Genomic DNA, 14,011 nt, shown 5'->3' with positions numbered 1-14,011 from the left:
GTAGAGAGAGAGAGAGAGAGAGAGAGAGANNAGAAGAGAGAGAAAGAGAGAGAGAGAAAGAAATTTTGTTACTAAAATATATCAGTTAGCAATTCAATCCTAGAAATAAACATATAGATGTATATTTATAAATCTTCACATCTGGAATGTTATAAATTTGCTAAATACAATCAAAATGTAATGTTCTCTGTTAGTTTCATGTTTAGAGTTATGATTTTATTTAGTCTGAAATTAGACAAAATAAATGAAATGAAATATTTGCGATTTATAAAATATTTGAGATACTGATATTGATGAGTATATATAAGTTCATAAACTTTATATTTCATTATTATATTTAACTATATTATACATGTAATTATAAAGTGACAATATAATATAGTAACAGTAATAATAATAATAAAATAATAATAATAAAATTAAAGTAATAATAATAATAAAATTTTCTAATCAACAAATATTTTTGAAAATATACAAATTACATTTTAATATCTAAATCTAAATTTCTATTTTTCATACTTTTATCACCTTTTACAGTTATTATATTACGTCGTTCAAATTGAAATTCAAATGAAATTATTAAGTATCAATAGGGACATGTATCATCATTGTTGCAGATAGTCCTATTTTGAGTGATAATCGATATCAATAGTGATATACGTGCGCCTTCATACACTATACATTATATAAGGGAACACGCGATTGTGCGTCTGACGTCTTATCATCAGCGAACGTTGCTCATTGAAATGTTCCTTAATCGATAAGCGTTTCTCGGAGCATTGAGTGCTGTTGTATCGACTCGAAATGCTTCGCGACGGTTTGGCATTATAAGGCCGAAACAATATGCCGCATGCGAATGTACTTCCCTCACGTGCGAGACTGGAAATAGAGTTGTGTTTGTGATTGGAGCGAGTTGTTAACGAACGTCTTTCTGGAAAGTAACAATTTATTACGACTATTATTCAAACGATATATAAAGGTGACAAAAATAAAAATTATTGAAAGTGTAAAAACATAGTTGAAGATTTTGTATGTTGAAATTGAAAACTAGAGAAAAACTAATAAATTTGACATATATTTGTAAAAATTTTAAATAAAGTTAGATAAATGAGAAATATATGAGATATATGAGATAATTGAAGGATAAAAAAATCTGACAAATATAAAAAAAAACTTGTTCTTATTAATTCCATGTCTTTTATTTTTATTATCAATTAGATTCGCGTACTTTATGAATAATGGCTTAGAATGATTACTTATAACAATTTATTATCTATTTCTTTATGAGAGTAATAAGTAAATAGAGAAAAATAGCTTAAATGATATGATAGTGACGAGGAATTTTTCAATACTGAAAAAAATATATATATTTGTATGTGTACGTGTATCTTATTAATATTTATTTCTCTCATTATTTACTATTTAATTTGAAATAGCTGAACAATATTGCAGAAATGGAAAACGCGATACTGGCATTAAATGTTGCGCGTTTAATCTTCACTCGTTCGAGCCGAGAGAGGCTGACACGAGAGAGCAGCGTAATGAAACAGACGGAAATAAAAAGGATGTTACCGTCAAGATCTGAAAATAATCCGGAAAATGGGGAGAAGTGGGAGGATGCGCGAGAGGGTGTAGAGAGTAAGATACGGGTTCTCCCTTTCGCGCAATTAAAATTTCCATTTCTCTTTTCCGCGGTCGGCTTTGTTTTCCTTCTATCTATTCGGGATCGCGGCATCAAAGGTACCTTGTGCCGTTGTAATAATAACAGCCCTCTCAAAAAGCGTTTTCATTGTAACGAGTCACAGGATTTAAATCGTTCTCTCCGTTAATTGGCCTGTCGCTGCGCCCGGTTGCGTCCGGCTCCCGTAATACTTCGAATAATAAAACGCGGGTAGCTGGTCCTTCTCGGATACTTGCCATTAGCTGTTTGACGTTTAATCACGAATACTAAAATAAGATGAAAGGAATACGATTAATTAATCATGCGCGATTGCATTTGTTGACTTGTACTGTACATCATTTATCAGTATGTCATGATAATTCAATCAAATGATGTGGCTTGGCTATAGTTTCTGTGATTAAAATCAATTCTGTTTACTACAGTGTGGATTAAAATATCAAGAAGAACTTATATTTGTCGTTAATAGAACTACATTAATTTTTCAGTATTTAATAAAGTTCTATTTTTGTAAATTTATGTTTTATAATTTAAAGATTTGCCACAAGAATCGTATGAATTCATTTTTTTTAAATTCAAATTCTGGAGCAAAATCTCTATCATAACATAACATCGTGAATAATTTTATTCCAACAAGAATCAAACTAGTATATCGCTTTTATGACAAGAATAAGATAAGTTTCGTTTTTTAGAAAAAGATAAATGTTAAAAAAAAATAAATGTAAAAATTACGAAAGAAATATAAGTAATAAATATAAAATTGCCGTAAGAACCAAACATATTTAGGATTATAATTCTTAGGATTATAATTCTTTTACAATAAATATTTAAATACATTCTTAAAATATTAATTAGAACCAAAAACTTTGTTTTTATATTTATTATATGTTCGGAAAAAGTTACCACATTTATTTATTAAACAATTTAAAGAAAAGACTTAATCTTTTTTATTTTCTGAAAATTTAACTTTTGCTTATTTTTTGAAAATTTAATTTGTTTTGTGAAAAATTTCCCAATTATATATTGTTTAGAAATTAAATGATAGATTGCGTATTTAATTAATTAAAATGAATGCAATTTTTGTAACTATTTTTTAATAAATAAAAACTGTATGCTTACAAATACTGACAAATGATAGTAATTAACCCTTAAATAGAATAATTATTATTATTTATCGACATTGCAAGCAGCACATTGTGATATGGCATACCCACTTGATTCGATTGCTTACAACTTTCAAAAATGCAAGAAAATGTTTTCAGTCAGAACATCAGACATTAAGGAATATACCAAATAAATATATGTATTTTTATTAATAAAAAAGTTATAAACAATGGAAAAAGCATTGAAAAAAGAAAGCCATACTGAAAAATTCGTTTAAGGGTTAAAACTGATAGTTTATTAAGTAAAATCTTCTTTAAATCACTTCTTAAAGATTATCTTCTTAAAGATTATCTATATGACTTAACATCTATCACGATTTCAAGAAATTTTTTATTTTTAATCATTCTAAACACACACACAATTTACAAATGTTTAACAAAAAATTGTCTCTACTTTTTGTTATATCTAAATTAAGTCGTAATGCCGACTGGAGCGAGAGTAAATCTGGTACGTTATCTGGTGCACAGGGTAAAAGGACAAAGGGCCCAAATTCGTTAAGGGTACACATGGGTAGATTCAGTGGTAAGCCAATTAAGCTGGAAAATCTCTCTGCTGTTTTTTCACATTTTGCTGTTTATTTGCATTCACGAAATAGTAGTAAACGGTAGCAAACCGTCAATTTTGCGCTATTATTTTACTTGCTATTTTAAATATCGAAATTTAACTTGTCATAAATTAATTATTACGATGGTCTCTTCAACATTTATAAGTTAAATGAATTTCTCGTAGCTCAATATAATTTATTGATTTAGGAAGTAAAGAGATAAATTTTACAAAAGAACGTATTTATTTCTCATTAAATTCATGCTGTCAGATTTATTTCCATCTTTTATCCCCCTCTCCCCCTCTCCTTGCCCATTTCATTCTGTTCGCTCGTTCAAAATTTCGAGCGTTTGCGTAAGCTACGATTAATATGCATCAGCGAGTAAAATCCAGTGCTCAGTTGCATTTACAAAATGAATAAACAGTCATGGCTGGCAATTTTCCGCCTAGCCATGCACTGTTTGCTCCAATCGATCATCTGTCAACTAAACCTTTTCAGCTCGAGTTTGACTAATTAAATGGTGATACTCTTTGTTAGTTTCGAAATGTATTATGCCATACAAAACATATACTATTCTATTGCCACGAGTGCTGCCTACATAAATAGTTCTAAACAAGTAATGTATATTTAATAATAACAGAAGACCTAAAGAATCACATAGAATATGAAAATATAAATTTAAAATTATCTTTTTTAAATAGTTACATTTTACTATGAATAACAAAATATGATTGCAGTAGAAAATAGAGATTGATATGAATCAATGTATAATTGCAAATTGTTATCCTATAAATAAATAAATAGTAAATTAATTTGAAAAAAACAGAGATATCAAAAGAAAAGAAGAATGTAAGTTCGTATTTCTTATATAGGTATACACAATTATTTGCTTATACGAGTATTAAAATTGCAATAGGAATAGCGAAAGGTCACTAGCATGATACTATCACTTTTGGTTCTTAAATTATATATTTTGATAAATCTAAAACTCGTATTTAGGATACTATCGAATACTAAGTACTAAATGACTATGTACAGTATTATATAATATTATTAAAATAAAGAGTAATATAAATAATAATAATAATAATAATAATTTTATAAATATAATAATGAATGAAATGTTTATGATTATATAATAATCTTAAAAAATTAATGGAATAAACTAAAAACATAAAATTATAAAATTTTTTAATAAATTAATCAAAAAATTTCAGGTATTATCTCACAAGAATTAGATGTTCATAGTTCATAGTTCATCTCAGACAATATTTTCTCATGTTACGGGCACGAGAATGTTGTATCGCTCAGCATCGATTATACCGGCCTATTTCGCTCTTGGATTCTCTGTGGGGAGGGGGAAAAGACGAGATGAAGGAGTATCTCATTATTGTCGGAGATAAAAGGAGGACGGAAACACGGAAGAGCGCCTTGCGAGATGTGGGGTGCGTGTCGTCGCGGTAACTTTGCATTTAGGTCGTCTGATAGGTGCGCGTTTATGCACCTCGCACGATTAATAACGGGGAAAAGCCAGGAAAAGGGAACGAGAGAGCTCTTATCGTATATCATTAGATTTGAAATCGATTTCGGTATCGGTGAAAAAGACAGTCTTGAATATATGCGAGCCCTCTAGCTGTTGCGATCGATCGGTTCTTGATGATATCCTTTGTCGCTGTTTGCAAAAGCACTGTAGTTTTTAGTAATAGAGATTCTTTTGGATTATAAACTAAATTTCAGATTACTTGCAAAGATAGATTATAAAAAATTAGGAGAGAATTAATAGGACGAATAAAATTCTTCTTTTGAAAAAGTTAATATTAGCATATTATAGATGACAAGTTACAATAATTAAACATTTTTTAACCAAGTTAATTTGATTTTAATTTATCTACATCTTAATTTTGTTTTGGAATTTGAATTTGGATAAGTTACATGAATGCAAATGACAAAATTTTATCAAAAATGTAGTAAGGTCAGTAGCGAAGAATCTTCGTGACGCACACATCCTGTAAGAAAATCAAAGTCAATCAAAATTCTTTATTTCCTTTTTTTCTCTATAAAATAAAAGACTCTGATTAGTTAATTTTCTTATGCTTTATGCATTATGCGTTATGCAAAGATCTGTGTTCTTTAAGACTATCGAAGTGTATTGAAAATGGCAGATCGCTCTTCGATGATAAAATAATTATTTATGAAGCAATAATTGTTATCAAATGTACTGATCTTCAAGTATTTGATGAGAGGTTAGTAACAATATCAGTAGTGGTGGACAAATGCTAACTTCGATTTTACGAAATTAACGCGAATGCATTCCTTAAAATTTAGAGCGTCGTGAACCGTAAAATGAATCAAAATGTACGATTGATAAGTTGAATAATGAACAAACGAGAGATGGGAAGAATCGATCGAGTCGACATTGCTTTTATTTGATTGAAGAAAATTTCCGATAGATTCTAAGAGCGCGAACACCACAACGATATCTTCTGATACGAATATCGGTGCCTCAGGCCGAACAGAGCTTTACAGCTTTATAATGAACAATATTTGCTTTATAATGAAAATGTTTCGTTATTTGTTACTATTTTATTATATATATTACTTGTATGTATTATTATATTATATTTTATTTATTTAATTTTCTGCTATTACTTTTTGTAAAAATATATGAGCATACTCTGAAATTAATTGAGAAATATTAATGCATAATATTTAAATGTTTTAAAATACGGTGTCTTACATAAATAACACGGTATACAAAAGATAATAATTAAAATATGGTATTTATAAATAATGTAGGGGAAAATGTGCGGAACACACACACACACATACACACACACACACCTAAGACAAAGTTAAGTAAATCCGATGATTATTTATCAATTATAAAAATCTTTATTCAAAGGCTATTTCAGTCTTTAGCTTTAAACAACAATGATTAATTATTTACATATTGACAATTTAAATTATATTATTTTAAATAAAAACATAATATTTTTATTATTTTAAACTGTAATTTTAAATAAAGAACAAAACCCTTTTATAATCATTTGCCTCTATGCTGGGGAAATACCGAATCAGGTTTTGTCTTTGTTTAAAATGGTAGTTTATAATAAATGTTAATTATTGTAGCTTAAACCTTGTGAAAAAATACTATTAAATAAGTGAAAAAACTGGAACGAATAGTGTGCATATCCGATTTAAATAATTTTTTTAATTCTACAATTACAATGAAGATATTTTTTTCCTGGTGTTTTTTAAAATTATTAATTGCAATTCACATTAAAAAATTTAATGAGCTCATATCATGTTTACATTATACGTTATTATTATTTACATTATTGACACAAAAAATAATGTTTCTTTTTACCATATTGGATCTTATAAAGTTTAGTCGATGTAGAATTCGTGAAAACAAATAACATTGTACAATTGAAAATTCCGATATTTTCTTACTTTTTGAGAATGAATGCAATAATAAGCGAAGCGTATTCGTTCATCGAAGTTTCGATCTCTTCGTGATCCACTGTGTAATCATTTCCTTCTCGCTTTAGCTTTCAGTAACAAAGCGATTCTTTCGATACTAGTTATATTTACCAACTTCCGTTGCAAGCAGCATTAGAAGCGGGCGGAAAACGGGAACTCTTCCGCCGCATTGCTTTTCCTTTACGTGCATCGGCCAACATTATAGTCCGCTGCACAAGCCCGCCATTTCGCGGTGCACAGTCGATGGCCTTTCGATAACCGCAATAGCGAGAGTAAGATTAAGCTATAGCAAAAATAGAAAAAGAAAGAACAAAAGGAAGGACAAAAAGATAGAAAATAAACTAAAATCAAAAAGATTGTGGCATTTTTCAATAATTTTATCATAAAATAAATTGTTACACATTACCTTTATTATTATTATAATATAATATATATTCCAATATTATAATATATATTCCAGTAAAATTTAAAAAGTAAACATAAAAACATATAGCCCAGAAAGAAGTAAACTTTTAAATAATTTATAATATTAGCTCTCATTCTCTCTTTCTGTCTGTTTCTTCCTTTTATGACATTTCTATTTGTAGACTTATAAATCGTATTTCAAAGAAATAAGTGCATGTCTATCTAAAATAGCTTTCTTCATTTTTGACAAATCAATATATTTTCTCGAAAATATGCGACAATAATTCATCGTCAGTGAATTCCGATAGATGACGTTGAAAGTATTTTCTTCAGAGAACTTGACGTTTTTTTGCAAAAACTGAAAGTAGACTTTCAGCCGCGCTTAAACTTAAGGCGAAAAGTTATTTACTATCAACTTCTACCCAGAAACAGCAAAAAGCAACCGTGCATGCAATGCTGTTTCATTTTTCTTCGTGATATGTAACTCGCGTCAACTCGCTTCCACTATGCGCTAAACTTGTGCAATATATTTTATTGGCATTCTTCATTCTTATTGTGCATTATCAAAAAATTGGCAAATAAATATTTGTTACTTCGAATTTTTCGTATATAACATTCACTATTTACTAATAAATATTTGTTTTTATTATAAGTTACACTTTTTGAAACAATAGCTTTAATCGGTTATTTGAATTGAAAATTTTTAATCAAATAAATTGCAAATTTACGGAAAGTAAATGTCTTATCTAATTAACGCTTATTTATAAAAAAGCTTGTTTAGTTTTACGAACATTCTTATTAAACTTACTATAATTTTTTATTGACTTTAATATCGTCCTCTTACTTCAAAAGTACAAAACCAAAAAAATAAAATATTTCAGAAAAGATGAAAAATTATTGTTAACTTGACAGGAATTATTGACTAATAGTTAATAAAACAATATGATCAAAAAGAATATATTCTTAGGAACATGATTAAATATTATTTTTGTTCATTATAAAAATAATTCTTTTTTATTTGTGTGATTTTGGTGTAGTCTTTTCTAAATTATACTATAATAAATTCAAAATAATTTATTAAAAATGACATCAAAATATCACGAAGCCTTTAGATTTATTTTGACCTAAATTATTTTGAGCTAGACATTTATTTTGAGCTAAAACGACTATTTAAATAAAACAATTTCTTTTTTAACCTTTAGAAAAATTTACATGAAGTTAATTTAAAATAATTGAAATTAAGATTTTTAAAAATAATAAAAGTTAAAAAATTTTTAGATAGTTTGAAGTGCATAAAAGATCAATACAAAATAATTTAAGGTTTTTATTTTAAGATTGACTTTAATATTGTATATAATCTTAGAACATAATCAAAGATTCTATTATATCCATTTCATCTAGAATTTTTAGTTCTTAAGTTTTAGGTAAAGGGAACTCACCTTGAAAAAACAAATTCATGATTTTATAATTATTATTTTAAAGAAAAACTTTAAAATTGCTAACATTACTTTTTAAAATTTTTAAGTTTCTTTAGTTCCTTTTAGTTTTCTCGTAAGTAAAGTTTAAAGTTACTTTAAACAAAAATTTAAAGTGTCCGTATTTACATTGCATATTTCTTAGCTTATTTCTACAATAAGTTTTAAATTTCTTTTTTTAAGGTTTCCGAAAAAATAAATTTTCCTAAAGATAATTTTGCTGATTGAAATTTTCATAATTCTAAATGTTCTCTGTAAAAGATTTTCTTTTTTATTTACAAAAAACGACATAACTTAAAATATGTTATTCTTATAGGTCTCTTTGAGATCATAATATCTCCTACAGAATATCATATTTTAAGTTATCATTTTTTGTAAATAAAAATGAGAATCTCTTTTACTTTTGATTTAAAACCTTAAGTCGAAAGTGCTATTTAGTGTACTAACACTACGGAGTGAAGTTAAGTTAGCTTATTACTTTATTGATTGATAATCTTTATCTAATTCATTTTCATATAACTCAAAAATCACATCTCTCGAATTGTGTCATTTTAATAAGAAGTAAGAGAATGAACATACACAGATATTTAAATGTTCTCTATCAAAAAATTAAAAAAGAGACACAATTTTTATAATTTTTTTCTTACATTAAATTTTTATGTTTATTTTTTATCGCACTTAAATTTTTGTACAAATAGTTGATATTCATTACCTTGAAAGTCATACCAGAAGTTAATCTGAGAGTTAATGCAATTGTCAGAAGCATTCTTATCGAAATTTGGAGTTAAATTATTTTAATTACATTACTGTTCTTTGAGCATTATGAATATATAAAAGGAATTGGACCACCACTTCCCGTTCGAGAAGTTCGAGATGAAAATTCATGATAGAAGTCGAAGACTTGAAACTTCAAGATTTCAAATCACTATTGCTCATTTCTCGCTTCTCAATGACTGTGCAAACTTTAATACGCGCATAGCTTTGTAAATCCTTACTTTGATTGTATAAGATGTTTTTTGCAATATTAAAATTTGATTAGGCTTTCAAGCATTATATTTAAATTTTCAAAGCTGAAAGTGCTCAATATTTCTATTATACATATAAATATATATATAAATAATTATTAAATATATCTAATAATTAAATCGCAAAATAATAAAATTATTATAAATGTATTATCTTTTATTGTTGCATTTAATCTGTAATAATATTACTAAATGTTATTACACTATAAATAACTTACAACAAATTTTTAAAAGGCACATTTTATTTAATTTATTATTTTTTCAACATAAACAGAAATAATTGGTCAATCAATATTGATTCAATGTCAATTAGATATTCATCGACCAATCATTTTTGGCTGAGATATATTAAATAATTTATTATGATTGCATTTGTTGTGATCAATTTTCTATCCATGATTTTTGTTTAACGCGCAACAATATATGATATGAACCGCTATTCGAGTTTTCCATTCACCGTCTCAGATTTTTCCATTGCAGCCACTTTTGTAATTCTTTCCTATTTTCCTGTCTCTTCGTTCGTATCTATCTCTCATCTCCAAACCGTCAGTCCTTTGCCATTGTCCACCATTGTTGGCAGTATGTGCGAAAAGCGAATTCTTGCCATTGTACGATACACGGAAAGTAATTCGAACACGAAAAGGGCCCCTTACCTCATCCAATCGTTCTTCCAGATTGAGGAAATCGAAAAGTTGATGCAACCACGATCCAATTTCTGTTGAGATACTGTTAACCGGTAACTTTATTTTTGGACCATTGACTGCCGAGAAATATCGTGAACACGGAAATTAATTAATACAATCAGTTTAGTAGCAGAAAATCAGAAAGAGTGAATAAATCAATTTTTATTTATTAATTTGTTTTTATTCAATTTCATTAAATCTATATATTAATTAAAAATTAATTAAATGAAGAAAATTAAATTACATTAAACTAAAAGTATTCAAATTTAATTAGCATTTTCTTAATATTCATCTTGATTTTACGTGCACATTGATACTGTACATTCACTGCGCTTTTGATGTTTAATATTTTCTTTTTGTCTCGATGTAATGCACGCAAAATAGATATTAATTATATAGCATGAAAAAGAACGATACTACACATGAATGCGAATCTTGGAAAAAATCATAATGTTCTCTCTGATTCTTTTTTATTCATTATATATTTTTTTATTCATACAGTTAGATAGCAAATAGAATATCATTACTAGTGTTTTCTCTCTTTTCATTATATTTTGAAAACTTTTATTCCTTTTTACATAAAATGTTTGGTGCTTAACGTTCGAAAGAATATCGTTTCGTAGAGTTGAAGCTGCCATAGTAAAAGCAACCACAAAATTAATTACTGCATTAATTAACATTTTGTTCTCACAAAGTGTTCAGATCGCTCTTTGTAGTGCGGTATCGATCGTATCGTATGTACCGCAGAATTTTTAATTTCATCTATGAGATAGCCTGATTATTAATAAGAACGCGAATGTAACTCTCACATCAAAGAAAAACGAATTATGTTTTACTGAGAGTAACAAATAAAGAACTATATAGGCCTATCATATCTTTAATAACGCTCATCATGATTGAATGAAAATAGGATTGAAAACGAACAATGGAAATATTATACAATAATGCTTTGATGCTTTCCTGAGGCAAAATTAATTTTATATGCTATATGTAATCCTTTTACATTGTATAGATTTGATTTTTATCCAGATTTCCAGAGATTGGACTCTTTATTTATATGCGTTATGATACTGTACAAATTAAAAAAAAATTAGTCATATTTTTAAATTATTTATTTGAAAACTGGAAATGTATGAAATTAAAATAGTGTATCAATGGATTGCCATTGTACGATCAATGCAATTAATTGTGTGGTGAGAGGAGGACTGGTATAGTATTTACTAAAATATAAAATTCAATATTTATTTAATAAAGTATATTTTGTTTCTTTTTCACTAACAGCAATGAATTGGCAAGTGCACAAACATTAATTTCTTCTTCTTCTTTTTCTTCATTTTTAGAACTTTCCTTCCTGTACTTCGACGCTAGGGAAAGATTTTAGTGTTCTTTGAGCATTGTCTTTTTTTTTATAATGAACAGACTGCTGTTCAAAGTCTCTTCTTTTTTATACGGATATGAAAGCGTTTATGACAGGGAAGCATTTATAACTAGGGAAGAGATTTAATAAGGAAGAATTAACTTGTTTATTTAAAAATTTATTTTTAAAGAATAAAATCTAATCCAAATTAATATTTCTGATACAGAACATTTTTTGTATTTTTGAAGACAGGTATTTATATTAATATTTCTGATACAAAACATTTTTTGTATTTTTGGAGACAGGTATTTATTTTTTATTATATAAATGGACCACCCTGTATATCACAATATTTTGTATATCACAAATTTCGCTGTTGCGATATCGAGGAAGGAATTAAACATAAATAAAAAGTTTTATTAGTGAAAAAATAATTATTAATCAGGTTTTGAAAATTCACATTAAATTAATAAGTGAAACAACGTTGTATATATCAGACATGCTCCAGAAATTAACGAGATTGTCATGGTATATGTAAGCGCTTAGACAACGGTGCTTTGTGTCACGATTCTCAAGATCATAGTAATCCGATTAAAAGCGGACTCGGGCGTCTCCTACTTGAATAGGAAATTGTATTTGACTCAATCAATTGGTTAGATCCTGTCAACGTAATTGATTGTAAGCAGAGAGTTTCACGCAATCTAAGTGTATTTAGCAGGAAAAAAATATCTAAAACATTTTAAATAAAACGTAATGCAACTAAAAAGAACAAAACATTAATACGTTAATTAAAAAGTTTAAATAATCTGAAAAGTTATTTTTGATAACTTAATTACGAACAATTTCTTAAGCTTAATAATAATGAAGATTATTATTTCGTGGCGAATGATGTTCGCTATCTGTGGATAGAAAATAATGTATTATCGTATACAAAGACGGAACAAGCCGAAGGCATGGCACGAGCGATCCTTTTCGTTGTTTTGTCGTACCGCAAGCAGCTTAACCCGTGGGATTAAAGGATGAAAGGACAGGTGAGGGGAGGATCAAACGTTTTCCGGATAAGCTGTGCCGAAGTTCAGCCACGGTACTTTGTATAGAGAAACATATAAGGCGGGAAAATGAGGAGAGAGAAAGGAAGATGTTTGAAATGCACCATGTAACCAAGCGCATGGAAAATTGCTTACTTGCTTCCGACGCGGTTTTCTCAAGTTATTTCTTTCCATTTCAAAAACAATCAAGTCAAATGTACTTCGTTCTGATTTCGCTCGTAGTTGGAAAATGCAAATAAATATACGTATCTTATTTATAGTCATAAAATTTATACTTATTTGCTTTCATCTTAAAGCAAAGCTCAAGCCCATTAGAAAGTACGATTCTGTTCTAATTATTTGTATAGAAGGATGCGGCAACTGAAAATAGACTGGAATTGTTTACTTTGCGCAGGTCTTTATTGGATAATTTTTATGCAAATATTATTATTCTGAATGCAGTGAAGTATTTACATATCGAAAGAAAATATTTCATATTATTAATATTACACGCTTATTACATATTTATATTTAACATTGTTAATCGTCGAAGATATTTATGTTAAATAGATGTATTTTTATATATTTTTTTATATATTAAATTCTTCTTCTATTTAGGAAAATTGTTTAATCTTTTCGTGCCTGCTGGAACATGTATGTCTCAGTCCTTCAAAAATTCATATCCTTTATAAATAAATAAAATACAGACTTTTGAGTTCATAATCATAATCATAGTTTAATAGTGCATACATTTTTATCATAGTTTAATAGTGCTTTACATTTTCATCGATTTTGTTGACTTTGCGTGAACGGCTTTCTAATTTGCAATCATTTTGTGTTCACACAGGTATAGTACGTATACATGAATACTGCGAATCGGAATCAGATCGTTATCCGCTTTAGAAAGGAGAGCTTACAGAATAGCCGTGGCTTGTATTCCTGTCGAGTTAAATCACGTCCTAGAATTCGCCGGTTCCTCGGCATTAATCCAGCGGCAAGCTGAAAACGTTATAACCGGTCATATGGCGCCTCTCGGAAGTGTTTCAATTTCAGGAATTAATTCCGGTAACGTACGTTTATTCTTACATGCACGGACTATATAGTTGCCTGAAACGCGAGATATATATTGACATATCAAGATTACGACTGCTTATGTAGCAAAATAATAT

Source organism: Atta cephalotes (assembly GCF_000143395.1).
Source record: "Atta cephalotes unplaced genomic scaffold scaffold00047, whole genome shotgun sequence".
NCBI classification, from domain to species: domain Eukaryota; kingdom Metazoa; phylum Arthropoda; class Insecta; order Hymenoptera; family Formicidae; genus Atta; species Atta cephalotes.
This window is presented reverse-complemented; position numbering follows the sequence as displayed.